This window comes from Microcaecilia unicolor, chromosome 2 (genome assembly GCF_901765095.1).
Source record: "Microcaecilia unicolor chromosome 2, aMicUni1.1, whole genome shotgun sequence".
NCBI classification, from domain to species: Eukaryota; Metazoa; Chordata; class Amphibia; order Gymnophiona; family Siphonopidae; genus Microcaecilia; species Microcaecilia unicolor.
The window spans coordinates 574208202-574235874 of record NC_044032.1 but is presented as its reverse complement, the minus strand read 5'-3'; the positions used below and the strand labels follow the sequence as shown (position 1 = coordinate 574235874).

Below are 27673 nucleotides of genomic sequence, written 5' to 3'. Positions count from 1 at the left end.
AGCCCCAGCTTAAAGCACCAGAACTCCAGCACGTCACTGAGCCCATAGGTTTTGGTATCAGCCTCATGATCCCACCTACAAAACACCAGCACCCTCCTCAATCTAAAACTTCCAAAACATCCACATCAACCTAAATCATAACATCATTCTTCAATCCCAACCCCAAATCAGAACAAGTCTCAAATCACAAAGCTCTAACCCCCAAAATGCCAACATCTCCTCCAACTCACAGAATCAGCCATAGACTTGGCAGCTTGTATGGGATTCTGTGAGTTCAGAGCCTCAATTTCAACTCCAGGTTCTTCCAGGCTCTTAGCCTTATCCAGTCCCTCCTCAAACGCATCCCCATTCCCAGCCCTCTGTCTTATCCAGTTCTATCTAATTTCCAACTGCATTCCTGTCCTTTAGTCTTACCCAATCCCATCCTCATTTCTAGCTCCATTCCCAGCCCTCAGCCTTACCTACCTCCATCCTCAACTCCCAGCACCATTGGCAGTCCTCAGCTTTACCAATATTCACAAAGACAGGTTGCACCTTATAAACTAGCCAGTTTATTGAGGCATGAGCGTTTGAGGACTAGAAGTGGTCTTGAGTCCTTGAAAGCTCATGCCTCTATAAATTTGCGAGTCTGTAAGAGGCCACCTACCTCTATCAATCTTCTTACACCAGCGTAACATGACTACCTCTTTTAAAGCTTTACCAATAATTATTCTCAACTTCAACAATAGTGGCAGTCCTAACCCCCTGTTTTACCACTGGCCCTTAGCATCAGATCTAAGTCCCTAGAGCCTCATCTCATTCTCTCTCCCTCTTTCTTTTCTCTTCCTGCTCCCCCCCCCCCCCCCACACACACATGTTTTTCGTTCTCACTGCAGGGGAGGTGAGCAGCTGAAATGGCTCAGTATTTCAGTCACACCACATGGATTCTAAAAATCCAACAGAACCACCCTACAAAGCACAGAAATAAAGGTTAATAACAAAATGTAGAGTGATATCTTTTATTGGACTAGTCTAGAAAGCACAAAAACCAAATGTACTAATAATCAGGGCAGAAAGATTAAGGTGGAACAATATTTCTTCACAGAGAGGCAGTGGCGTAGCCACAGGTGGGCCTGGGTGGGCCAGGGCCCACCCAACAGTAGCATATGTTTAGTGGTAGCTGGTGGGTATCCCAAGCTCCACCAGTTGAAGCTGATGGTAACGAAAACACTACTTTTCATGATACCGGCACCTGCGCATGCTCAGTTTTCAGCGCATGACTGCTGCAGACTGCCAAGGTGGAAAGAAGTATTTTCCTGCCAGCTGAGATATTTTTTTTGGGTGGTGGTGGGGGCACACTTGGTGCCCACCCACTTCTTGCCTAGGCCCACCCAAAATCTGTTGTCTGGCTACGCCCCTGCAGAGAGGGTGGTGGAAAATGATTATATTTTGTTTCTTATATTCTTACTGTTTTAGGGAATGAAAGATATGTACCTTTTATGGATGCCATGCTTCCAAACATTGAAAATCCCCACCCTAGGACCATTCTTCATTTATTTGTGCCACATTCATCTTTACTTCTATCACTGTGATGCCTGCATGATCTTCTGGGTAGGATCAGCACAGCAGTCCACCCCTCCCCCAGCATTACTTTGAATCATAATGGTGGGAGTGGCCAAGGAGGAGGAGGAGCTTTCAAAACCTTTAAAGATTTTTACAATATCAATGGGGAAATACAAATGAAAAATCTTAGAAAATAGTGTTTATTAAAATCTTGCAGTTTCCTTCTGCTTTTTTTTTTTTTTGGCTTCCAGATCACTCAGAACCAGGGTTGAGATCTGATTCCATGAATATTCATTTGCAACTGCCTGGGCATTTTCCTGTGCTTTATAACTCCTCCCGTCTTACTGTTGGTCTAGTCATTACAGTGACAGTCTTCAGCTGGGGATGGGGGAAGGTGGGGCACGGAGGAAACTACACCTGGCAGGGCTCCTAATCTGGCAACACTCTTGACATTTCATGATGACTATAACTCTGTCCACCCAACACAGACCAGGAAGAAGAGCAGAGCTGTAAATCAGTTCCTGGTTCCATTGCTTGGCAGAGCACAGAACCATAGGAACCAACTTTTCAAAATGACACAAGTGAATGTTCTCTGGTCACAGCAAAGGAAACTTTGCTCAAAATGGAGGTGCTCAAACACGCCACAGCACCCACAGAGCTGGCACCTATGCACAGAACTACCACTGACCTGGAAAAGGAGGTTTTCCTGATTTTATAGTGCCTACCAATCTCTAACATCTTACAGTAGCACACTTGCTTTTCTGTACTATATTGTTTAGCAGAGGTGGTTGTAAATTGGGATATTCAATTTCACTTATAGGTTGTCCTGTGACCATGAAACCTCGAGTTTTGGAATTAAATGTCGAATATTTTAAGGCTAGCCTAGTGATTCAGTGCCAGTGATGTGAACAACCACGTGGAGAACTTATATTTTGTTCCCCTGGTCAGGTTTTCTGTTCCCCAGGACAGTCAGGGTTGGATATGCTGCAGCTGCAGTATTATTAGTCCCAAGTGGAAGGAGATGGGGGGTGGGGGGGAATGTCCCAGTCAAAAAGCAACAGTGAGACTTTTTTTTAGAGTACCACACAATATAACCAAAGTGGTAAAATAGTAACAGTGTTACAAGAAATTCTACCCACTTCTCCACCAATTAATATGTTAGAAGAAATGATTTATTTTGGGGAAAATAGCTCGAGAGCAACTCGCTACTGTTTATAATTTAAGAGCAAGCGCTGTATTTATAAGTTTTAGGATATTAATTTCTCCACCAATCACCAAAGGTGATAATTGCAATAAATTAAATATATTAAGTATATATATATTCAGAACACAAAGAGACCATATTTTTAGCTTCAAAAAGATTGATTTAATATACAATTGCACACGAGAGGTAGGTATTAAGAGGAATCTTTACAGGTAATCTGTGCATAAAAATAGAACAAAGTAGCAGCTAGATCAACTTACAAGTCCTTGTTACAAGCATGCTGTGGTCCAGCTGATTGATGAGCACATGTTGAGGACAGGAGGCATCAGCAGACCCCAAAGAGAGCAGCAGTTTCCAAGAGAGGCAGGTTTCCAGAGGAGGCAGGTTCCAAGAGGAGCAGGTTCCAAGAGAGCGAGCTGGGCTGTTTCCAGGCCTTTTATAATGTTAGCAGAGAAGCATGGTGTGTGCATGTCTTGGATAGTTTGCAAGGCATTATGGTTAATGTAGTCTCATGTCTGCACACGACCCCTGAGTTGGTCTCATGTGTTATGACATCACGAGACTTACAGTCTGGACTTTGCTGGCAAATGTCTTTTGATGTCCTGTTCAGTCTCTGGGGCAGATACACATTACAAGTCCTTCCTTTCTGCACATGTCTGGAAGCTGATGGGAGGGGCAGGTATACCTTTGACAAGCAAATGTCCTGTTTATGGTTCCCCTGAGTTTCTTTGTTTTATTCAGGTGTCCACCTTAGTCCATCTTTTGTTAGGTGGGAGGGCAGAGGAATAGAGTCAATTTAAAACTTTAAAGCAGTCTTAAGTCTTTTGTTTGAGGAATGAGAAAAAACAAGGTGAGGTCCCTGCCACTGCAGCAGTACTTTTGTCTTGTAAATATTCCCCAAAGGGAGAGGGGAGAGGGCTTTTGGAATGAAAGCCAGTTCTGCTGCATTGTATTTTTAAGAGCTGCACAAATATATTGGTGTATATATATAATCCACCAAATATGCTACATATTTCAGTAATAAACTGATACCATTACAACAGTACACAAAAACAAAAAACAAATGAAATTACTTGTTACTAAAAATCTTAATCACACAACATACCCTAAGGGGAAACATTGTTACACATATAAGATGGAGAAAAAAGCCTCAGACTAAAGTAACAGTCACTCAATGAGTAATATAAAGCCGCCATCAATACTACTACTACTACTAATACTGCTTTCAATACCATCATCAGCAAAAAAAAATCCTCCATCTATCACATCTGAACAGTGTAAACTCACTCACAAACAGGCACATTTTCGAAAGAGATGGACGTCCATCTTTCGACATAAATCGGCACTTGGATGTCCATCTCTCAGAGATGTGCAAATCAATATAATTGAAACCCAATTTTGGACATCTCTAGCGGAAGTCCATTGCAAGGATGTCCAAATCTGAGGGGGAGGGGGGGTGTATCAGAGGTGTGGTGAAGGCAGGACTTGGGTGTTCCTGACTTGGACGTCTTTAAGCCATAATGGAAAAAAGCAGAGACGTCCAAGACTAAAACTTGGACGTTTTCACCTGGATCTGTTTTTATTATGAATAAGGCACAAAAAGGTGCCCGAAATGACCAGATGACTACTGGAGGGAATCGGGGATGACTTCTCGTCACTCCCCCAATGGTCACTAATCCCCTCCCACCCTCAAAAAACAACATTAAAAATATTACGTGCCAGCCTCGGATGTCATACTCAGGTCCATGACAGCGCATGCAGGTCCCTGGAGCAGTTTTAGTGGGTGCAGTGCACTTCAGACAGGTGGATCCAGGCCCATACCCCCCCCCCCCCTACCTGTTACATTTGTGGAGGAAAGAGCGAGCCCTCCAAAACCCACCAGAAACCCTCTGTGCCCACATATTGGTGCCCCTTTCACCCATAAGGGCTATAGTAGTGGTGTACAGCTGGGGATAGTGGGTTTTGGGGGGCTCAGCACACAAAGTAAGGGAGTTTTGTACCTGGGAGCATTTTATAAAGTCCACCACAGTGCCCCCTAGGGTGCCCAATTGCTGTCCTGGCATGTCAGGGGGACAAGTGTACTACAAATGCTGGCTCCTCCCATCTTTTTTTGAAAATGACCTTCTCACCCGCCTCCGAATTTGGACATCTTTGTAAAATGTCCACATTCCGACTTAGACATTTCTTTCGAAAATGCCCCTCAAAGTAACATTGAGGATCATAAGCACCAAGAGATGTAATGAAATGCACTTATCTGTCTTATCTGTCTGGTCTGTCTGGTCTTCCAATCCAGCACATACCATTACTTCTTTACATCACCAGCAAAACAAACATTCTGTGAACAGAAGCAAAGTCAGTTGCAGCAAATATTCCAAATAATGTCCTGACAAAGATCTTTGTTTCACCAGCTACTGGATGAAGCCCCTGAAGCAGCCAGCTTAGCTGGTGAAATAAAGATCTTTGTCGGGATATCATTTGGACTATCTGCTGCAGCTGAATTTATGGTTTATTAGTTTTAATATACCGCCTTTCTAACAAATGTCAAAGCAGTGCACAATATCAAAATACAGAAAAAGGAAAGGAACTACAAAATTCAAATAGGAAAGCGAAGAACAGTGGCAAAGAAAAGGGGAGAGAGAGAGATACTGGTGATGTAAAGAAGTTATGCTGTGTGCTGGATTGGAAGACCGCAACAGACAAGTGCATTTCATTACATCTCCCGGTGCTTATGATCCTCAATGTTACTTTGAGGGGCATTTTTGAAAGAAACAACTAAGTCGGAATTTGGACGTTTTACAAAGATTTTATGCTACTTATCCCAGAAATAAGCAGTGGATTTTCCCAAGTCCATCTTAATAATGGCATATGGCCTTTTCTTTTAGGAACATGTCCAAACCTTTTTTAAACCCTGCTAAGCTAACTGCTTTTATCACATTCTCTGGCAATGAATTTCAGAGTTTAATTACAGGCTGAGTGAAGAAACATTTTCTCTGATTTGTTTTAAATTGACTACTACTACTACTCTACTTATCACTTCTATAGCACTACAAGGCAGACGCAGTGCTGTATACCATACATAGAAAGACTACTTAGTAGCTTCATTGCTGTCCCTCTAATCCTTGTATTTTTGGAGAGTAAACAAACAATTTACGTCTATCCATTCCACTTCACTCAGTATTTTATAGACCTCTATCATATCTCCCCCTCAGTCTTTCATCATAGGTAAGTCATCCCCATCTCCTTTATCATTTCTGTTGCCCTTCACTGCATCTTTTCTAATTTCACTATATCTTTTTTTGAGATGCAGTGACCAAAATTGTACACACTATTAGAGGTGTGGTAGCACCATTGAGCGATACAAAGACATTATAATATTCTCAGATTTAACCTCCATTCCTTCCCTAATAATTCCTATTTGCTTTCTTAGCTGCTGCTGCTGCTGCACACTGAGCAGAAGGTTTCAACGTATCATTAATAAACAACACCTAAATTATTTTTGTGGGAAGTGACTTCTAATGTGGAACCTTTTATCATGTAGCTACAGTTTGAGTTCTTCCCTACATGCATCGTTTTGAACTTGCTCACATTATATGTCATCTGCCATTTTATTGTCAGTTAAGTGACTGGAATATGTCAGCTTTTGAAGTATGCAATCCTGATAACTTTGTATTTTTCACAGTACAGAAGGAAATACATTTTTGTTTCTCTAGTGCTACATTGCATTCAGACTTCCTGGAGTTCCTATTTCTAGTCTGTGGTTGCTTATTCTGTGTTTGAGACTCTGTTTGTATTCTACAGGAGTAATAGAAGTGAGGAATTCTGCTAATGTTTACTTTCTGTGTAAGGATCTGTAGCAGTCTGACTTGTTCTGTTATTCTAGCAAGAGGTTTATCGGTATTCAAAAGGTGCTATCTTTTTTAGGTGGGGTTGTTATTATTTGAGTTGTGGACATTAGTTCCACTTTATTATGATATGAAACTAAATGGGTCTGGAATGTGTGTGTGGTTTTTTTTGTTTGTTTGCAGAATTGATTGCTGTAGCTCTGAAGGGGTCCCCCCCCCCCCATTGCACCCCTCAGTCCCCCACTATATTGGGAGAAATTGGTGTTATAGAAATCCATCTTCATTGTTCTGCCTGGAGCTCATTCATTCCTAGCTATACCACTGGCTGTTGGGTTTTTCTCAATTCTACAAATAAATATCACTTGTCTAGTAGCTGTATGACTCAGAAGTATCATTTGTAGGTTAACTTTTTTCTCTTTATGCCTCTTTTCTTCATCTTGTTCAATTATTTTCAACAGTGAGTTTGTAGTTAAAGCATAAGTAGTAACCCTAACCCCCCTCCTCCCACCCTGTCAGACTGTCATAGTAATGCTTGAATGTTTTCACTTATATACACTGTCAGCTAGCACATTTGCTTATTTCCGATCTGAGGAAGAAGGGCAACCTTCGAAAGCTAATCAAGAAATGTATTAAGTTATGTCCAATAAAAAAGGTATCATCTTATTTTCTTTTCCATGTTTTATTTTGTTTGATTTCTATGGTTAAAGCATCAAAGATTGTTAGGATGAACATTTACTAGACAGGTTTTACCACATGAGGGCAGTGGTCATCTTCTAAACATCTTAATGCACTGTCCTGAAACAATGTGGTTAAAAAAATTGTTAAAAATGGAAAGGTATAAGCATTTCACTTAACTAACAAGAAAATAAATAATGATATCACTTATATTACTAATTAGATTTGAATTTTAAGCACATCCCCACAATCCTAAAATGCAGGCCTATGAACAGCAGTTTGGAAGACATGAAATTGGATATTTAATCCATTAGCCATTTCATAAGATAGTCCTTTGTATTCTTATATCCTGGGTGAAATTAATTCAGCTTTGTTTGCGGCTTAGAAAAACTGCCAGAAAAAAAGAGGTGATAATGCCTCCCTGTCATTGATAATATTTCACTTAGAATACCTTGTCCAGTTCTGAGAAAGTGTACCACAGGATATGCATCGAGGTAATTTATAAAGCATTTTCCAAGAATAAAGCATTTTTTTTACATGCAGAAAATGGCTCTTATGTAACCCCTTGTTTGAGAATGAGCATCAGATGGGCTACACAAACATATTTTTTATGGATTTGTTGAAGGTCATGGCTGGGACTAGTAAAAGTAGAACTCCAACTGGCACTTTAATCCATTCACTCCACACACCTCCCTCAGTCAATGAACAGTCAAAAACACCATATATGCTCTAAACCAAACTGGGTTTACTAAAACATGGATTATTTAGGCACAACTGGGAAATGCTTCAGAGCAACTATGTACATTCAAACAGGGGCATAGCTAGCACTCCAATTTTGAGGGCGCCAAGGGGTGGACTGTGCGGATAATACAATCCTCCCTCCTCCTTTCTCCCCCTCATGTGCTTGCTAAACATACCTTTGCTGGCAGGGATGCCGAAACCTGGCCAGCCAAATAAATGCAGGGGCCCAAGCCACTCGCCGCCTCCTCGCACTACTTCCTTAATGCAGAAGTTGGTGGTGTGTCTTCAGCCGCCGACACTGAGAGAGGGATTGCTGCCATTCTGAGAGGGGTGGGAGGGGAGATCGGGATCCAGCAAGAATGTTTATGTGGGTCCTGCCTGACACTCAGCCAGGACCCACATAAGCTCTGGCGACCTGGGCCTTTTGAATTACTACTACTACTACTATTTAGCATTTCTATAGCGCTACAAGGCATACGCATTATCTGGAATTAGTTCCAGATATTCAGTGTCAGTTCTCGACCAAGACCCAGCACTGAATATCTGGGGCTAATTTAGCCAGTGATGGTCAGCATTTTAAAAAATCACTGACTGCCAACGGCTGAATATCAGCTAAATTCTTATTATTAACTCTTTATGTTAAGCAAGTAGGTAAAAAATTCAAGCAACCAAGTAAGTACTGGTAAGTAAGCTGTTAAATATCAGAGTCCACAATGTTCGCTGTTCTCTGCTCATATCCAGCAGATCGCAAAGACCTGTCGTTTCTTTCTTTACAACATCCTTAAAATCCGCCCCTTTCTTTCCGAGCACTCTACCAAAACCCTCATCCACACCCTTGTCACCTCTCGTTTAGACTACTGCAATCTGCTTCTTGCTGGCCTCCCACTTAGTCACCTCTCCCCTCTCCAGTTGGTTCAAAACTCTGCTGCCCGTCTCGTCTTCCGCCAGGGTCGCTTTACTCATACTACCCCTCTCCTCAAGACCCTTCACTGGCTCCCTATCCGTTTTCGCATCCTGTTCAAATTTCTTCTACTAACCTATAAATGTACTCACTCTGGTGCTCCCCAGTATCTCTCCACACTCGTCCTTCCCTACACCCCTTCCCTTGCACTCCGCTCCATGGATAAATCCTTCTTATCTGTTCCCTTCTCCACTACTGCCAACTCCAGACTGCGTGTCTTCTGTCTCGCTGCACCCTACACCTGGAATAAACTTCCTGAGCCCCTACGTCTTGCCCCATCCTTGGCCACCTTTAAATCTAGACTGAAAGCCCACCTCTTTAACATTGCTTTTGACTCGTAACCACTTGTAACTACTCGCCTCCACCTACTCTCCTCTCCTCCTTCCTGTACACATTAATTGATTTGATTACTTTATTTTTTGTCTATTAGATTGTAAGCTCTTTGAGCAGGGACTGTCTTTCTTCTATGTTTGTGCAGCGCTGCGTACACCTTGTAGCGCTATAGAAATGCTAAATAGTAGTAGTAGTAGTGTTCCACTGAGTTAACACTAGAGGTAAGGCAATGGTAGCCACCAAAGTAGCAGCCGTTGCCAACTCCTCATCTGATAACTCTAGTACAGCAGACACATTAAGAAGATTCTCATTTTGATCAACATTGTCATGTCTCTCCAAGGTAGTAGAAGGCAGATAATATATCTGACAAAGAGTAGAAAGATTCTTCAGGAACCCCCAAAATCTCTTTAAGGTATCTCTTAAGCATATCTGTCAAGCTATCAAGGAAAGTGAGCCCTTGGGCTGCTGGCTTGGCTGGAACAGGATCCTGAAGCAGAGCTGGCTTGGCTGGAACAGGAACCTGGAGCAGAGCTGGCTTGGCTTAAACAGGAATCTGATGCACAACTGGCTTGGTTTGAACAGGAAGAAGGAACAGGGAACAAACTTGTCTAGACAGACAAGGCAGAGCACAAGGAAAGACAAACAAGGCAGAGCAGAACACAAGGCAAAGCAAATGAGACAGAACTCAGGGCAAGGTAAAACACAAGACAAACAAAACAGAGCACAAGGCTAGGCAGAACACGCAAAACACTCAGAGCCCTCACTGCAAAGGCAAAGTCTGAATGTCCCACAGTTCCTTAGGAGCGCCCTCACATTTGATGTCATGCCCTCAGGAATGAGGCTTGAAGCACATAGAAACACCTGGGACATCAGAGTGAGGCTTGGAAGCTGGAACATCAGAGCAGGGCTAGAATAATCTCTGGAATGTGGCTTGAGAAACAAGGAGAGGGCAGTCTGTAAGAGCCGTAAAACCTGGCCACCAGAGGAAGAAGTAAGTCTCTACAGGGCCCAGGGGGCATGGCCTCAGCCGTGACAATATCTCTAGGTAACAAAGTACCTACCCAAGGAAAATTCAGAAAACATAAGATTTCAAAAGGCTCTGATTTACTCCTCAAATTTCCAAGGTCTTTAATCAAAGCCACTTGGGCCTTGTGTGTCTCATCAAAATCTTTTTACAACTTCGAAACTTGACTAGAAAAGTTTTTAAGTCCTTTATGTTCTTTTCAACATTCAATTCAGTCTTGGATACTCTCTGTTTCAAAACTAAGATTTGGGGGCACAGAGCCTTCCCCAAATCCTCAATTAATGTCAGTACCTATGGAGCTGAAGAATCTCTCTGGGTCACTTCTCGAGTGGTTCATGAATCCTCCCTGATAGAAGTTAATGCCGGCACCATCTCTCCTGGAGGGGACAAAGATGTTGAAACTACTACCTCCATCACAGCTTCCAGATGAACTACAGCCTCATACACAGCAGTATCCACAGCACTTCCTGGTCTGTGACACCGATGGTCTCAGCAGCAATGAGCTACTACTGCCTGGCTGGGGAGGACGGGCTCCTTCAACAGCATTAAGGGGTCCTTTTACCAAGCTGCGATAAATGGACCCTTGCTGTGGTGCCAGCACACAGGTTTGCTGCTCGCCAAGGCCCCCTTTTACCACAGCGAGTAAAAGGCTAGGGTTTTTTTTTAAAAAGGAAATGGGTGTGCAGTAAGTTATCCACTTGCTGCGCAGCTATTTCCCAAGGGAGTCCTTACCTCCACCTATTTAGGAGGCGGTAAGAGCTCCTGCACTAACCTGGCAGTAACTGGGCAGTGCACGGTGCTGCCCAATTACCACTGGTGCGCCGTAAATGGTGTGCAGTTGGAGCAGACACTACCGCAGGGCTCCTGCAGTGGACTTGCCTTGTCTTTGTAAAAGGGCCCCTAAGTTTCTGAAGTGTGATGACATCACTAGTAGCCAGGAGAGTGTTTATTCAGCTGATCCTAAAGGAACCTATCTATAGCAAAAGGGAAATGGGAGTGTCCTAAATTTTATTGGTGCAAACTCCAAAAATAAGAGGCATACACTTTAGGAGGGAAATTCTGCGAATACAAAAAGGAGGAGTCCAGTTTTAAAATTAAGGTCTGTTGGCTTTAGCCTCCTGAGCCCTGACCATGTTGAGCTAGGTAGAGCACTTCAGCCTTAGGCCCAGATGAAATAATTACAGCATAGCCATCAGGTAGCAGTGCTTGCTAGCCCAGCAGCACATTAAAGCCACAGAAAAAAAATCTGAGAGCAGCATAGCATTCAGAAATGTCACCCAGACCTCTGCTCTGTATCCAGTTAAGTAGGAATAAGGGAAATCTCTTCATCTTAATTTCCAGACTGAGGGCCAGATGCATCAAACTTACCATGCTGGGAGTGATCATTTTGAGCCAGTTTGAACCGGCTCAGCAATCACGGTATCTAGCGACAAATGAGCAAAAGCCTACAGCGACCTGTTTACCGCACTCACAAACAAGCAACAAAAACGCTATGCAAATGTATTTTAATTATGTGGTTCTCATTTAAATGAAGGCAATGCACAATAACTGATATTGGGGATCCAAGATGGCCGCAACTCACTAAGTAGCTGTGAGTCTCGATCTCCTTGCTCCAAAAATGCCTAAACGGAGAGGGAGATTAGCGGTTAGAGCTTCCCCGCTAACTCCCTCCTTACCTGGTCCTATTGATCGCTATCTGAGGCCGCATGGAGTTCTTCATGAAGGCAGAATGCTGCCAGTGGAAGACGCCGGCGAACTGAAGATTTCGGCATCCCCTGGCCTCTAGGTCACCTTGAGCCCCGCCGAGCGCACCCACCCTCCCCAACCGCTAGGCGCCAGCTCCTACCTCGAGGATTCGACGGGGTCCACCCTGGAAGAGGGTAGGGGCCCAGAAGATCATCGAATGGAAGTTTTTACTACACCAGAGGTCAGACTGGAGGGCAGTTCGCCCATGGAAACGCCGCGGATTGAGGAGAGAGGAGAGAGGACCTGAGGAACAAAGTGCGACCCGTGAGCAGACTGTAAGGTTTGAAATTCCCATAGAATTCGTGGTCAAACCAAAAGAAGTCACATTAGAAGCTTTGTGGAATTTAGTCTCTAACCTTGGACAGATTTTCTTAAAACAAACTAATGAAGTATTGCCTAAATTAAAAACCTTGGAAAATGACTTACAAAAGAAAGAAGAGCAGATTAAGGATTTGACTGATAAAGTTGTTAAAATGGACCAAAGAATTATGAAGTTTGAAACAGTACAACCTATTATGATTAAAGACTTGACAAACCTAAGGGTTAAAATGGAAATTTTTGACAATTACACTAAAAATCATAACCTCAGATTTGTCAATTTTCCTAAACTTCAAAATGTTGCTCCCTTGGAAATGTTGAAGCGCTATATGTGCGAAATATTATTAATTCCTGAACAAATATACCACCAATGACTATGGTTTATTATATCCCTGGGAAAGACCTGAATCAACCTGAAGCTCCGATAGATGTTTCTCTTTTGCTGGAGACCTCGGACACTGACTTAGCGACTGCAGCCACATTACCAGACAAGAGTTGGATCTTTCGTCTGTTTTTCCGTAATAAGGACAAACCTTTTTTAGGTTTCAAAGTATTACTATTTCTGGATGTCTCTAAGGAGACAAGATGACGGAGGAAACAATTTCTGCTCCTTAGACCTGAAATTCTGCACTTGGGGGGGGCACCTTTTTTTAAGATACCCCTGCGAGTGCATAATAAAGTTTAGGGAGAAAAAATATGTATTTACAGAACCTGCCCACGTGTCAGCGCTTATAGCCTCAGTGAAAGTGGATAAGCACTAATTATAAGAATTAACTCCGCTTAGTAGAATCTGCATTATCTTGTGATATTTTTTTTTCCTTTGTAATATTTTTCTCCCATAGATTTCCGAAATCTTGGATCCGAATTTATGGACTTGAGTATTGTTTTCTTTTGAAAATGTGAAGAACTTTGTTTTTCACCTTTTCTTTTTCTTGATATTATGTTTGAATATGTTATTGACAAATGGATACTTTCCTAAACAAGATGTTTTCTTGTAATAAGGTTAATAATATGAATAAATAAATTCATTAAAAAAAATGAAGGCAATGCACGATGCACAGCCGTTTACGGGCAATGCACAGAAAGGTCTGCACACCTTTAATGTGAAATATTTAACGGGTGCTCAGGGACTGCTGGTAACTCCAGAGAGCTGTCATCTGCCATCAACATAAACACGTCCATAAAGTGTGTGCACAAGAGCTATCAACGACGTGTTATTTATGCATGCGTACATGTACATCCGTTAGAGAAGCCACGACTGCATATCATTCCCGCGGTAGAAAGCCCAACTTCTCCGACATGGATGTGCTCTGACTTGTGCAGCTCATAGTTATAAATGAGAAGCGCCTCTTCCCCCAACAGGGGAAGAGGAGAAACATAATAAGAATGGACGAGGGCTGGGAGGTGCTGCAGCACCTCTTCAACAGGCGGGCTTCATACCCGAGATCTGTAAGTATTTTCGCCATTTTTTGTCCCTCCCTCCACACTCACCAACGAAAATGTGAAAGCACCACAAAAAATGGGATGCAAGCAAATGTGGCACGTCTGCAGAGTGATTAAAAAATTGCGTGCAGATCGGGGCCTATAAGGCTCTGCTTACAAGTGACGTCTATCTCTCATGCCCAAGACGCACATCTATGATGCAATCTTTTTAGACATGCGTACAACAGCTACAGCGCTTGCCCTGTGCTTAGCGAATGACTATTGTGTGCATGTGTTTGCTACACCACTACCATGGATTCCAACAGGTTAGCAAGACTTTCATGCATCGACCTTTGTATTACCACGCAGCTCATGTGCATGCAATTTTTTTTGAGCATCCATCGTTTTTTCATAATCAGTGTCTTGTAACGTGGACCTTTACGTTTTCAGTTTGTCTATGTTTATTTCATTCATCTGCTTCTGAGGGTGAAGAAGGCTGTGCAGGCCAACTATTTTACCCTTTTGGGCACTCTAAAGCTCCAGCTCTATTTGAAAGCTAGGAGAAAGGAAAGGGGAAATGGGACTTGATATACCGCCTTTCTGAGGTTTTTGCAACTACATTCAAAGCGGTTTACATATATTCAGGTACTTATTTTGCACCAGGGGCAATGGAGGGTTAAGTGACTTGCCCAAAGTCACAAGGAGCTGCAGTGGGAATCAAACTCAGTTCCCCAGGATCAAAGTCCATGGCACTAACCACTAGGCTACTCCTCCACTCAATTATAACTATGAGCTGCACAAGTCAGAGCACATCCATGTCGGAGAAGTTGGGCTTTCTCCTATGGGAATCATGTGCAGTCGTGGCTTCTCCAACACGGACACAACTACAATGTTTGCTGCTGCAGTTTTACAACAGTGAACTGAAAGACCTTCCATATTCATTTGACACCCTTTTAGGATCTGCAGAATTGTAAGTCGGTTCCAATTTACTACTACTACTACTACTACTTAACATTAACATCCAAATTGTGCTGGCTGTGTGTAAGATTTGAGAGAAGAAGTTTTAACGGAGAGATAGAGAGGACTCTTCACAGAGCCTCATGTACTGGGAATAAAGGGAAACACTGAAAAGGAGACATGTAAATATATTCTAAGAGCCTCTGTACCAGTGGCGTACCAAGGGGGGGGGGGGGGCGGTCCGCCCCGGGTGCACGCCGCTGGGGGGGTGCCGCGCATCGGTCAGCGTCGTTGGTTTCCATGCTCCCTCTGCCCCGGAACAGGAAGTAACCCGTTCCGGGGCAGAGGGAGCATGGAAACCAACGACGCTGACCAGCGTGCGGCACCCCCCCCCCCCAGTGGCGTGCACCCGGGGGGGTGTCTTTCGCTGGGGTGGGGTCACACTGCACAGGGGGGGCGCTGCACTCAGGGGGGTGGGGCGCATCGGCGATCCGCCCCGGGTGTCAGCACCCCTCGGAACGCCACTGCTCTGTACTACTACTGTCTCTGCCTTAATAGTCTCTGATTGTTTACTCCTGCCTATTTTTGAAGTAAATTATTATTGTTCGGAGCACATCAACCGTGTTTTCTGCTTTTATTCTGAGAACTGGCAAGCCTGATGCTCAAAAGCAACTGTGGGCGCTACAGGCAATTAGCACCGGTCTAGCGCCCACATTTGTTCCTGTGGAATGCTCAGAGCTGGCGAGCGTGTGCAATAACGAGCTTGCTGGCTCTGGGTGCAATGAGCATGGAAATGCATTCTAATCAGGGCCTCCTGCTTTCCTGTCCAGTGCTCAGTAGGCAACATGCCAAACAAGGGCACTCCTTCCACGGCAAACCCTACACCAGCTCAGAGCTGGCATTAAGGTGCTGCTGAGCAGGGGAGGAATAGGGAGCCTGAATAGCCCTGGTGGTCCAGTGGACCCTGTCAAGGCCCCCCCCCCCCCCACCACTCCACAGAGGACATCCCAGTGGCCTAGCAGCAAGCCTCCAAACCCCTCATACCTGAAAGGGAGGAGGGATACAGTCCTACTTCCCCCTACCACTGGGGTCTGTTAGCGTGTGTGCGCACAGGGTGGGAAGGAATGTATTGCCCCCCCAGTCCAGCCCTGGGCACCCCCAAAACTGAAGAGCTGGTTATGCTCCTTGTTGGAATCAATATGGAATCTGTTTATGGTGCTGTGCTGCAGCTTAGGCTGAGAAATCTTTGAACAACAGCAATTTCACAACATTCAGGTCCAGACCTATCGTCACCGTATCTGCAAAATGTAATACGCTGGCCATGGCCTACCGCCAAGTGACCATGGTGCTACCAATCCATGTGCATTCTCCACTCCTTTGTGCCTCCTCCTGCACACTGAGACACCCAGATATACACTGCTGTCAGACCTGTCGTAAGCCTTTTTCTTTAATCAATTACGTGAGACCAATTATTCTAGAAACAGAGAAAAATGAAACATAGAAAAATGCAGATAAAGACCATATGGTTTATCCAGTCTGTCCATCCATGTCATCTACTAACCCTTCCTCTCCCTTACAGATCCTATGTACTTGTCCCAAGTTTTCTTGACTTCAGATACAATTTTTGTCTTCACCACCTCCACTGGGAGGCTGTTCCACGAATTCACCACCCTTTCCATGAAGAAGCATTTCATGTGCAGGAGTGGCCTAGTGGTTAGGGTGGTGGACTTTGGTCCTGGGGAACTGAGGAACTGAGTTCGATTCCTGGCACAGGCAGCTCCTTGTGACTCTGGGCAAGTCACTTAACCCTCCATTGCCCACCGCATTGAGCCTGCCATGAGTGGGAAAGCGCAGGGTACAAATGTAACAAAAATAAATAAAATCAGGTTACTACTGAGTCTGTTCCCTTTCACCTTCCTATGCCCCCTCATTCTAGAATTTCCTTTCAACTGAATGAGACTTGCCTCCTATGCATTTATGCCATGGAGAAATTTAAACCTATCATATCTCTCCTCTCCTGCCTTTCTTCCAGTATATATATATTGAGATCTTTAAGTCTATCCCCATATACTTTATGACGAAGACCAGTGTCATGTCCCCTACCTCAATGCAAGTGGCGTCCTCGGGCTGCGCGGGGTCCTGTTGACACACACACTTGACTGGCACAGCCCTGAGCCATGTGTGTGTAGTTCTTCTCTGGCTGCAGGTTCCTTAATTGCGTTGCTTCCATGCACCTGTGTCTGCTCTCTCTCTCTCTGCCTGGCTTCCCTTTCTTCTCTCCTATTGGTCTTCCAGTTCCTCCTTCCCCTGTTCTTGTCCTATGGCTGTGCTCCTTCTCTCTGCTGGTCCCTGCTGATGTCAGATGCCAACACTTTATCAGCTGAGCTCTTCCTGGACTCTGTGCTTCGGTTTCTACATTGGTAGGTGTTGCTTGCTCAGCAGTTTGCTTCTTCTCTACTTTGTCCCTCGTTGCTGACTTTGCCTGTACCTGGATTACTCTCTTGTCTGCTCTCTGCCTACTGATTTACCTGTACCTGGATTACTCTCTTGACCTGCTGCCTGCCTATTAACTTTACCTGTGCCTGGATTACTCACTTGCCTGTTGTTTGCCCATTGACATTGCCTGTACCTGGATTACTCCCCTGCCTGCTGCCTGCCTGTTGACACTGCCTGTTCCTGGATTATTCCCCTACTTGTTGCCTGCCTATTGACTTTGCCTGTACCTGGATCACTCTCTTGCCTGCTGCCTGCCTGGCCAATTCATTCACCACCCCGCTTCCAGCTCCGTCTTGTAAGTCCTGCAGGTCACCCGCACCTAGGGGCTCAACCTCTGGGGAACGGCGGTCAGTGCAGGTGAAACCCAGGGTTGTCTGTCCGCCAAGCAGAACCTGGTCCGAGTACCGGGCTCAGCAGCGCTCTACTTGGTACAAGAACTCACAAGTCTGACAACCAGTGACCATTTTAGAAACCGCCCTCTGGACCGACTCCATCCTAATTATATCTTTTTGAAGGTGCAATCTTCAGAATTGTACACAATATTCTAAATGAGGTCTCACCAGGGGCATCCAGGGGCATCATCACCTCCTTTTTTCTACTAGTCATTCCTCTACCTTTGCACTGAAGCATCCTTCTAGCTTTTACCATTATCTTTTCTACATGATTAGCCAACTTAAGATCTTCACATACAACCTACCCAAGTCCCATCCATTCCTCTTTCGTGTACAAAGTTCTTCACCCTCTAAACTGCAGCATTCCCTTGGGTTTTTGCAGCCCAAATGCATGAACCTGCATTTTTTAGCATTAAATCTTAGCTGTCAAATTCTAGACAATTCTTTAGGCTTCACTAGGTCCTTCCTTATGTTATCCACACCATCAGGGGTGTCTTCCCTATTGCAGATTTTGGTATCATCTGCAAAGAAGCAAACCTTATCAGACAGACCTTCAGTAATATCAATAATAAATATGTTAAAAAGAACCGGCTCAAGAACCAAACCTTGTGGCACACCACTGGTAACATCATAGGCGCCGACTCCGTGGGTGCTGTGGGTGCTCAAGCACCCCCAATATTTTTAAACCTGCCCTCCTTGCTTTCCTGCCGCTCAGCCAGCGCTTAAAACTAATTTTAGGTGACTGAACGGCAGTGAAAGAAGCAGAGTACATGCTCCGTCTTCACCTTTCTTCTTCCCTCTCAGCTGTGCTCCTGCCCTTGCGTAAACAGGAAATGAGGGCGTGACCACAGCTGAGAGGGAAGAAGAAAGGTGAAGACGGAGCGGGCTGTACTCTGCTTCTTTCGTTCAGTCAGGTAAAATTAGTTTTAAGAGGTAGGGCAGGGAAGAAATCGCTGAACATTGATGCTGGGCAGGGGGCAGGGGACAGGGGAGAGAGGAGAGTTGCTGAACATGGATACAGGGGAGGGCAGGGGACAGGGGAGGGAGGAGAGTTGCTGAACATGGATACAGGGGAGGGCAGGGGACAGGGGAGGGAGGAGAGTTGCTGAACATGACTACAGGGGAGGGCAGGGGGCAGGGGAGAGAGGAGAGTTGTTGAACATGGATACAGGGGAGGGCAGGGGGCAGGGGAGAGAAAAGAGTTGCTGAACATGGATATGGGGGGGGCAGGGGACAGGTGAGAGAGGAGAGTTGCTGAACATGGATACAGGGGAGGGCAGGGGACAGGGGAGGGAGGAGAGTTGCTGAGCATGGGTACAGGGGAGGGCAGAAGAGAGAGGAGAGTTGCTGAACATGGATACAGGGGAGGGCAGGGGACAGAGGAGAGTTGTTGAACATGGATACAGGGGAGGGCAGGGGAGAGAGGAGAGTTGCTGAACATGGATGCAGGGGAGGGCAGGGGAGAGAGGAAACTTGCTGAACATGGATACAGGGGAGGGCATGGGGCAGGGGAGAGAGGAGACTTGCTGAACATGGATACAGGGGAGGGCATGAGGCAGGGGAGAGAAGAGAGTTGCTGAACATGGATACAGGGGAGGGCAGGGGAGAGAGGAGAGTTGCTGAACATGGATACAGGGGAGGGCAGGGGACAGGGGAGGGAGGAGAGTTGCTGAACATGGGTACAGGGGAGGGCAGGGGAGAGAGGAGAGTTGCTGAACATGGATACAGGGGAGGGCAGGGGACAGAGGAGAGTTGTTGAACATGGATACAGGGGAGGGCAGGGGAGAGAGAAGAGTTGTTGAACATGGATACAGGGGAGGACAGGGGAGAGAGGAGAGTTGCTGAACATGGATGCAGGGGAGAGAGGAGAGTTGCTGAACATGGATGCAGGGGAGAGAGGAGACTTGCTGAACATGGATACAGGGGAGGGCATGGGGCAGGGGAGAGAGGAGACTTGCTGAACATGGATACAGGGGAGGGCATGGGGCAGGGGAGAGAGGAGACTTGCTGAACATGGATTCAGGGGAGGGCATGGGGCAGGGGAGAGAAGAGAGTTGCTGAACATGGATACAGGGGAGGGCAGGGGAGAGAGGAGACTTGCTGAACATGGATACAGGGGAGGGCATGGGGCAGGGGAGAGAGGAGACTTGCTGAACATGGATACAGGGGAGGGCAGGGGGCAGGGGAGAGAGGAGATTTGCTGAACATGGATACAGGGGAGAGCAGGGGAGTTGCTGGACATAGATGCAGGAGAGGGCAGGGGAGAGAGGAGAGTTGCTGGAAATGGATACAGGGGAGGGCAGGGGAGAGAGGAGAGTTGCTGAACATGGATGCAGGGGAGAGAGGAGAGTTGCTGAACATGGATGCAGGGGAGGGCAGGGGAGAGAGGAGAGTTGCTGAACATGGATGGATGGGAGGGCAGGGGAGAGATGAAAGTTGCTGTACATGGATGCAGGGGAGGGCAGGAGAAATGATGGACATGAATAGAGGGGAGGGAAGACAGGAGGAGATGCACATGGATGGAGGGGAGAGAGGGAAAATGCTGGACATGGATGGCGGGAAGGGAAGAGAGGAAGTGAGATGAACATGGATGGAGGGGCGGAGAGAAGAAAAATGGTGGACATGGATGGAGGAGAGGGAAGAGAGAGGAAGGAGTTGCATATGGATGGAAGAGAGTGAAGAAAGAGGAAGGAGAGGCATACTGACAGAGATGAGGGAAAGGGAAAAGAGGAGAAAAACTACACATGAATGGAGAAAATAGACGCCGGATGGAAAGAGGGAAGAGAGGGGGCAGATGAAGGATGGAAAGGAGAGAGAGAGGGGGCAGATACTGGATGGAAAGGGGGAAGAGAGGGGGCGGATGCTGGAAGGAAAAGGGGGAGAGAGGGGGTAGACGATGGATGGAAAGGGGGGAAAGTTAAAGATTGAGGAAAGAAGAAACAAGAGACTGGGACCAACACAATTAGAAACAGTAAACGGCCAGACCACAAAGGTAGGAAAAAATGAATTTTATTTTTAGTTTAGGATAAAGTAGTGTGGTAGCTGTGTTAATAAATACAGAAAATGGAAGTAATGTTTACTGGACTAATTTTAATACATTTTTGACTAATGTTTGGAGACCAAACCCTCCTTTCTTGTGTCAGTACAGAATACCATAACAGCAGTATACTGTCCTGACCTAAGGAAAGAGGTTTTGGCCTTTGAAAGCTAATTGAAAAATGTATTTAGTCCACTAAAATGATATCATATTTTCTATTTTTTGTTTTACTTGTACTTGTTAACCTATAGTATAGTGATTGAAATATGTCAGTTTTTGAAATTTGCATCTCTTTATATTTGCACAGTACAGGGGGATTGAGGGGTGGGACTGTTCAGGGAAGAAGTCCTGGTGTAGGTTGCAGGCAGCCTATGAGTGGCGCTGCCACTGCCCAGGTGAAGACTGCAGTAGATATAATTTTAAGGTATGGGGGGGGGGGGGGGGGGACACTGCCTGTAAAAAAAAAAAAATTTTCAGCACCCCCAATCATTTTGAAAAGTTGGCTCCTATGGGTAACATCCTTTTCCTCAGAATGAGCTCCATTTACTATTAACCCCTGTCGCTTCCCACTCAACCAGTTCCTAACCCAGTCAGTCACTTTAGGGCCCATACTGAGGGCATTCAGTTTATTTATTAGTTATCTATGTGGAACTGTCTCAAAGACTTTGCTAAAATTTAAATACATCACATTAGCACACTCCCTTGATTCAACTCTCTGGTCGCCCAGCCAAGAAATTAATCAGATTTGTCTCACAAGACCTGTTTCTAGTGAAACCATGCTGCCTTGGGTCCTGCAATGCATTGGATTCCAGAAACTTCACTATTCTCTGTTTTAAAAGCAATTCCATTAATTTACTTAATACAGAATTCAGAAGAAAGAGAAGGTGAAGGTGGCTAAGTCAATGCATAACTGTTTATTAGTGTTTAATATATATGCTTCAATTTTGGGAGAAGCTAAGCCTGAGTTATATCCTTGTGTTATAATGTATTCTGACATGATTTTGAGAGCATACAGAACATATAGTGGTTGGTCATGGTTAAACTATGACACACAGTTTAGGAAGCGTTTGGTGAAAGATAGGTCAGATGCCTGGGGATTGAGCGATGTAGATATTTGGTTGACATAAATGACTCCTGTGAGACCTTGGTCATTTCGAGGTTATGTGTCTCAGCGGGGGTTATGGGAATAGCAGGTGTGCATGCAGGAAACAGTGTATGGGATGGGGCTGTCCAACCAGGCAGAAACTCAGTGAAGGTGACTAAAATAAATGGTCAGACGATGCACTAAAATTTCAAAGTTTTATTGACATCCAAAGCTCCTCACAGACTGTGTTTCGGCCTAATAGGCCTGCATCAGAAGTCTGAAAAGGATGTTTGGAAATTAATATGTTTTATAACTGTAGGAGACCACAGAAACAGAAATAACACTAAATAGTGTCAAGTTGGTCAGGATATAGACTGGGAAGGTGTGGAGTTGGAGGAGGTAGCTATTGCTTTCAATTTAACTCAGAACGATGCATGCGTCAGTCTTATAAGTTTGGGCACAAATGTTCAATCTGTGTAGAGACGCATCCGGCATTCAGATATAATGTTAAAGGAAGTATGACTGCCAAGGTATCTGGACCCAAGCAAGTGCCCTCTGGGAATAGTTTGTAAGACTCTGTCACCAATTAATATGACTGTCTTGCAGGAATGGTTAGTGAAGCATCCTGTGAAGGATGATGCAAAATTATTGTGGGAGGGTTTTTGTGATGGATTTAAGATTCCTTTTAAGAGTCCAGTGTTGATATATAAGCCTCGTAATTCTTCATCTGTTGCAGTCCATTGTGAGACTGTAGTTGAAAAATTGTGCAAAGAAATAGAATTGGGTAGAATTGCAAGGCCATTCTCTAGTTCTCAGTTTCCTAACTGGGATGCGCTGGGTGGGGCTACACACCATTTAAGGGAGTTTCTCCCTTATATACTACTTACTACTACTACTACTTAACATTTCTAGAGCGCTACTAGAGTTACGCAGCGCTGTACAAAATATGGTGTGTAGCAACTGCATGCTGGACAGGGCTCACCATTCTTCCCCAATGATCTGCAAACCCTAATGCCAGCTCGGAGCTGGCGTAGAGTTTGCTTCGGCCAGCGACCCAATCTTTTGTGCGCTGGTCGCTGATCATTGGGGATGAATATGTTTAGCCCTGCATTCAGAGCCCTTGAGCGCGTTGTTTCACACACTCGAGAGCTCTGATCATGGGGCAGTAGCAAACGCCAGCGCTAGTATGGCGCTAACAGCCTCTAGCGCCGGCGCTTGCTTCTGATTATCCCCCTAGGAGTACTTACCAGTGGCATGGCTACATGAGGCCACGGAGGCCTGCCCCCCCCCCCCACAAATTTCCTCTGTGCCCCTGGTTTTGCTGGCAGGAGTCCCCAACCCCCACCAGCTGAAGCCTTGTACAGAGCTGGTCTCCAGCACTGCCGAGTTGCCTACACTGCTCTCTCTTCCCCCTCAAATCCTGCATGCTCCTTTTAGTGAAATTGGGTATGCTTAGTTTCACTAAAAGGAGCACACAGGACATGAGGGGAAAGAAACAGCAGGGCGCCGGAGACCGGCGCTGGAGAAGGCTTCAGCTGGCGGGGGTTGGGGACCCTCTGCCAGCCAAGGTATTTGCTGCAGCTTGTAGTTAGCAATTCGGGGAGCAGCAGGGGGGAGCAACAGGGCAGCGAGGTGGCAGGGGGCAGCAGACCATAATGTGCCCCCCTCGGGCCCTGGCCCCCTCACACCGCGAGATCTGGCTACACCCCTGGTACTTACCCAGTGGATGCTGCAAAGAATTTTATGACCGTGAGGAAGGAAGGAGGTATTTATTGGTTAATGCATGCTAATATGTCTCCTTTGACAAGCTTTCGGTTTGTGAGATCATTTGGTACTCACTCGTTTAGAATTGGGGCAGCATCATTTGCGATGGCTCAAGTGATCTCTGTTGAAAAGATTAGAAAGGTAGATGGAGTTCATCTAGTTATAGGTCTTACGTGCACTAGCATTTGAGGATTGATTTATTCATTCTTTATAGTCTTATCTTGAATTCGGAGAGCTGAAGAAATTGTGGTTTGGATTATTGGTGATTCTTATGTATTCTGGGCCCAGAAGCATGCAGTGAAATCAAGAATGGGTGCACACTTGGGACTGGCAGCACAAGGATTTTGGATTTAGTAGTTGGAACTTAGAAGAATGTAATGGGACCAGTTGTTACCCAATTTATTGCAGATGAGGCATTGGTTTGTTAAGCCTCATATTTTATTGTTTCATGTTGGGGGTAATGATTTATGTATTGTTAAGGGGGTGGATCTCATCAGGCAGATGAAAAAAGGATATTTTGCGAAGGTTTTTGTTTTGTCTAATATTATTCCTAGAAGAATTTAGAAAGGTGCTCATAAGGTTAAAGGCCATTGAGCATGTAAGAAAGAGGGTAAATTCTGAAATGAACAAGTTAATGCAGTGGTTAAAGGGCGTATTATTTATCATGAATTAATTTCTGCTGATTGCCCAGGACTGTATTGGTCTGTTGGGGTCCATCTCTCAGAGATAGGTTTGAATATTCTCGTGATGGTTTTGGAAGATGTTTTGGAAGGACTGGGGAGGGATATCAGGATTGCAGCACAGATGAGGAGCTGAGGGCAAGCATAAGTACAAGTATTGCCATACTGGGACAGACTGAAGGTCCATCAAGCCCAGCATCCTATTTCCAACAGTGGCCGATCCAGGACACAAGTACCTGGCAAGATCCAAAATAGTACAGTACATTTTATGTTGCTTATCCTAGAAATACACCATATACAACCAATAAATGGTAGAATAAAGTTCAAATAGTGCCAAATGGTCACAAGGTTGATGTGTTTTGGGGAAGTCTCATACAGTCACAAAGGCAAATAATTTATCACCAATCTGGTGTGACTGATCAATGTGACAATTAAAATCATAGACAGCCCCCAACCATCCGTATCTTGTAAAAACATTTTTTGTGCTTTTTATATTGCTTATGCAGTGATTAACATTAACCTCTCAGTTTCAACTTATTAAATTATGTGACCGGTATTATATCGACAAGAGTATTATCATTCACTGTAGCGGAGATGACTTATAAGACACTTATCTGCATGTCCGTATGCAGTTCCAGGAGTGATTACTATCCCGACAGGTGCCTGTTTCGCTTTTGTGCATTGTCAAGGGAAAGTCAATCTCTCTCCTGCTACTTCAGATTGCTCTGCTTATTTATCCTAGAAATAAGCAGTGGATTCTCCCAAGTCATTTTTAATAATGGCTTATGGACTTTTCTTTTAGGAAGTTATCCAAACTTTTTAAAAACCCCGCTAAGCTATTTGCATTTAATAAATTCTCTGGCAACAAATTCCAGAGTTTAATTACACATTGAGTGAAGAAATATTTTCTCCACTTCATTTTAAATTTACTACTGTGTAGCTTCATTGCGTGCCCCCTAGTCCTAGTATTTTTGGAAAGAGTAAACAATCGATTCACGTCTACCTCTTCCATTCCACTCATTATTTTATAGACCTCTATCATATCTCCCCTCAGCCGTCTGTTCTCCAAGCTGAAGAGCCCTAGCCACTTTAGCCTTTCTGCATAGGGAAGTTGTCCCATCCCTTTATCATTTTCATTGTTCTTCTTTCTTCTCTGTACCTTTTCTAATTCCACCATATCTTTTTGAGATGCGGTGACCAGAACTGCACACAATATTTGAGGTGCGGTCACATCATGGAGCAACACAAAGTAACATAGTAGCATAAGACCTGCACGGTCCATCCAGTCTGCCCAACAAGATAACTCATATGTGCTACTTTTTGTGTATACCCTACTTTGATTTGAACCTCTGCTCTTCAGGGCACAGACCGTATAAGTCTGCCTAGCACTATCCCCGCCTCCCAACCACCAGCCCCGCCTCCCAACCACCGGCTCTGGCACAGACCGTATAAGTCTGCCCAGCACTATCCCCGCCTCCCAACCACCAGCCCCGCCTCCCAACCACCGGCTCTGGCACAGACTGTATAAGTCTGCCCAGCACTATCCCCGCCTCCCAACCACCAGCCCCGCCTCCCACCACCAGCCCCGCCTCCCACCACCGGCTCTGGCACAGACCGCATAAGTCTGCCCAGCACTATCCCTGCCTCCCACCACCAGCTCTGGCACAGACCGTATAAGTCTGCCCAGCACTATCCCTGCCTCCCAACCACCAGCCCCGGCACAGACCGTATAAGTCTGCCCAGCACTATCTCCGCCTCCCAACCACCAGCCCCGCCTCCCACTACCGTCTCTGCCACCCAATCTTGGCTAAGCTCCCGAGGATCCTCATTTTTATTTGCATTCATTTCCTAATAATACCTACCATTCTATTTGCTTTCTTAGCCTCCGCACACTGAGCAGAGGGTTTCAATGTATCATCAATGATGACACCTAGATCCCTTTCCCGGTCGGTGACTCCTAATGTGGAACCTTGCATTATGTAGCTGTAGTTCGGGTTCCTCTTTCTCACATGCATCACTTTGATGTCTTCACTCATGACGGTGGTGAAGGTATGCCCTGGTATATTCCAACCCCAAATGACTATATTTTATTATATGTGAGCAAGAATATACATCTTCTCTTACATTACTGCTTGAGAATGATTTGAGTACTGGGATGAAGTGTATGCGGACCTTTGATCCGAATGGCCCTTTGTGTTACTGCAAAGGTTCCAGGAAGGTTGGGAGTCATATATTGATATCCATATGACTGGGACATCCTTGTCTAGTCAAATAGTCAAGGAAGTTTATTAATATGGCTGGATGGGCAATAAATGTGTTCAATATATTATATTTGAAATTTGGAATAATAAAGCTGCGGCCCTGCTGCTGTTTCCATGAACATATATCTTGTGTCATTTGAAATTGAAAAGATGGAGGGGGGACTGTGAAATTGCCCACGTTTACACTATCATACCTGCTTTCAGACTTTAATGTTGCCGCTGCTATTTCAGATAACTATCTTGAAATCTAGCTGTAACACAAATCATAGCTGATCATCTGAACACTGCTAAGACATTTAAGCAGTTATCGGCCTTGCATAAAATAAAAGACATTTCATATGGCAGTGAAGTACTCCTTTAAAAAAAACAGAATTCTCAGAAAAGGACATTAAGAAGATTCTACATTAATTAGAAGCTAAAAATCAAAATGACACCTTTAGCTTGTACTGGGCTGAAGACCATTAAAAGGAAATCACTGTAACCTGACTTTGCCCTCGGATTAAGAGGCTCTAGCATTAATGGATCCTCCTCTGGATCTGTTTCCCAATGTTATACTACTCTTTTTGAGTTTTAGGCTTATATTTATCATGCACTATTGTCTTGACCTCAGCCTGACTGAACTAGATGGACAGAGGAAGAAAGAGGTGTTTTGTATTCTATTCTCCCAGTCCTTTGCTGGTGCCTGCAGCTGCAGTTAACTCAGACAGTAAGAGGATCAAGTCCATCTCCTCAGGGACAAACACCAGCTCCTCGTTACAATTCATAGTTTAGTTAATCTGGGCGCTAACCAGTTAGTTACTGTTTAAAACCTCCCTATTGTGTAAGTAAGGCACTAAGGAGTCCATCTATTAAAGCAGTGGCTCTCAACTAGTGCGTCGGGACACACTGGTGTGTCACCAAAAACTTGACAGACAGCATGCTTTTGCTTTTCTTGACAAGTATGTGTGCTGCAGGTTAGGGTGGGTTGAGAATCAGAAAGTCAGATACTCAAACTCTTCATAATGTTTCAGCTCACCTCCCTTGCACCTGTTATTGACCTTACATCATTATTAGCAACAATTAAGTGATATATAGGGGTTTTTGTTTTGTTCCGCTGCAAATTGTAGTGTTTAGTGTGTCATGGGTATGAATATTATCTGTCACAGTAAAAAGATTGAGAACCATTGTACTACTACCACTACTTATCATTTCTAT

General features: G+C 44.8%; 1 long non-coding RNA gene across 1 annotated transcript; it reads left to right on the top strand.

Moving 5' to 3' along the window:
• Window positions 1-1315: 1315 nt before the first annotated feature.
• LOC115462742 lies at window positions 1316-23186 on the top strand. Its single transcript, XR_003940945.1, has 3 exons — window positions 1316-1326; window positions 4198-4202; window positions 23106-23186. It is a non-coding gene; the product is annotated as an uncharacterized LOC115462742 (long non-coding RNA).
• The last annotated feature ends 4487 nt before the right edge of the window (window positions 23187-27673 follow it).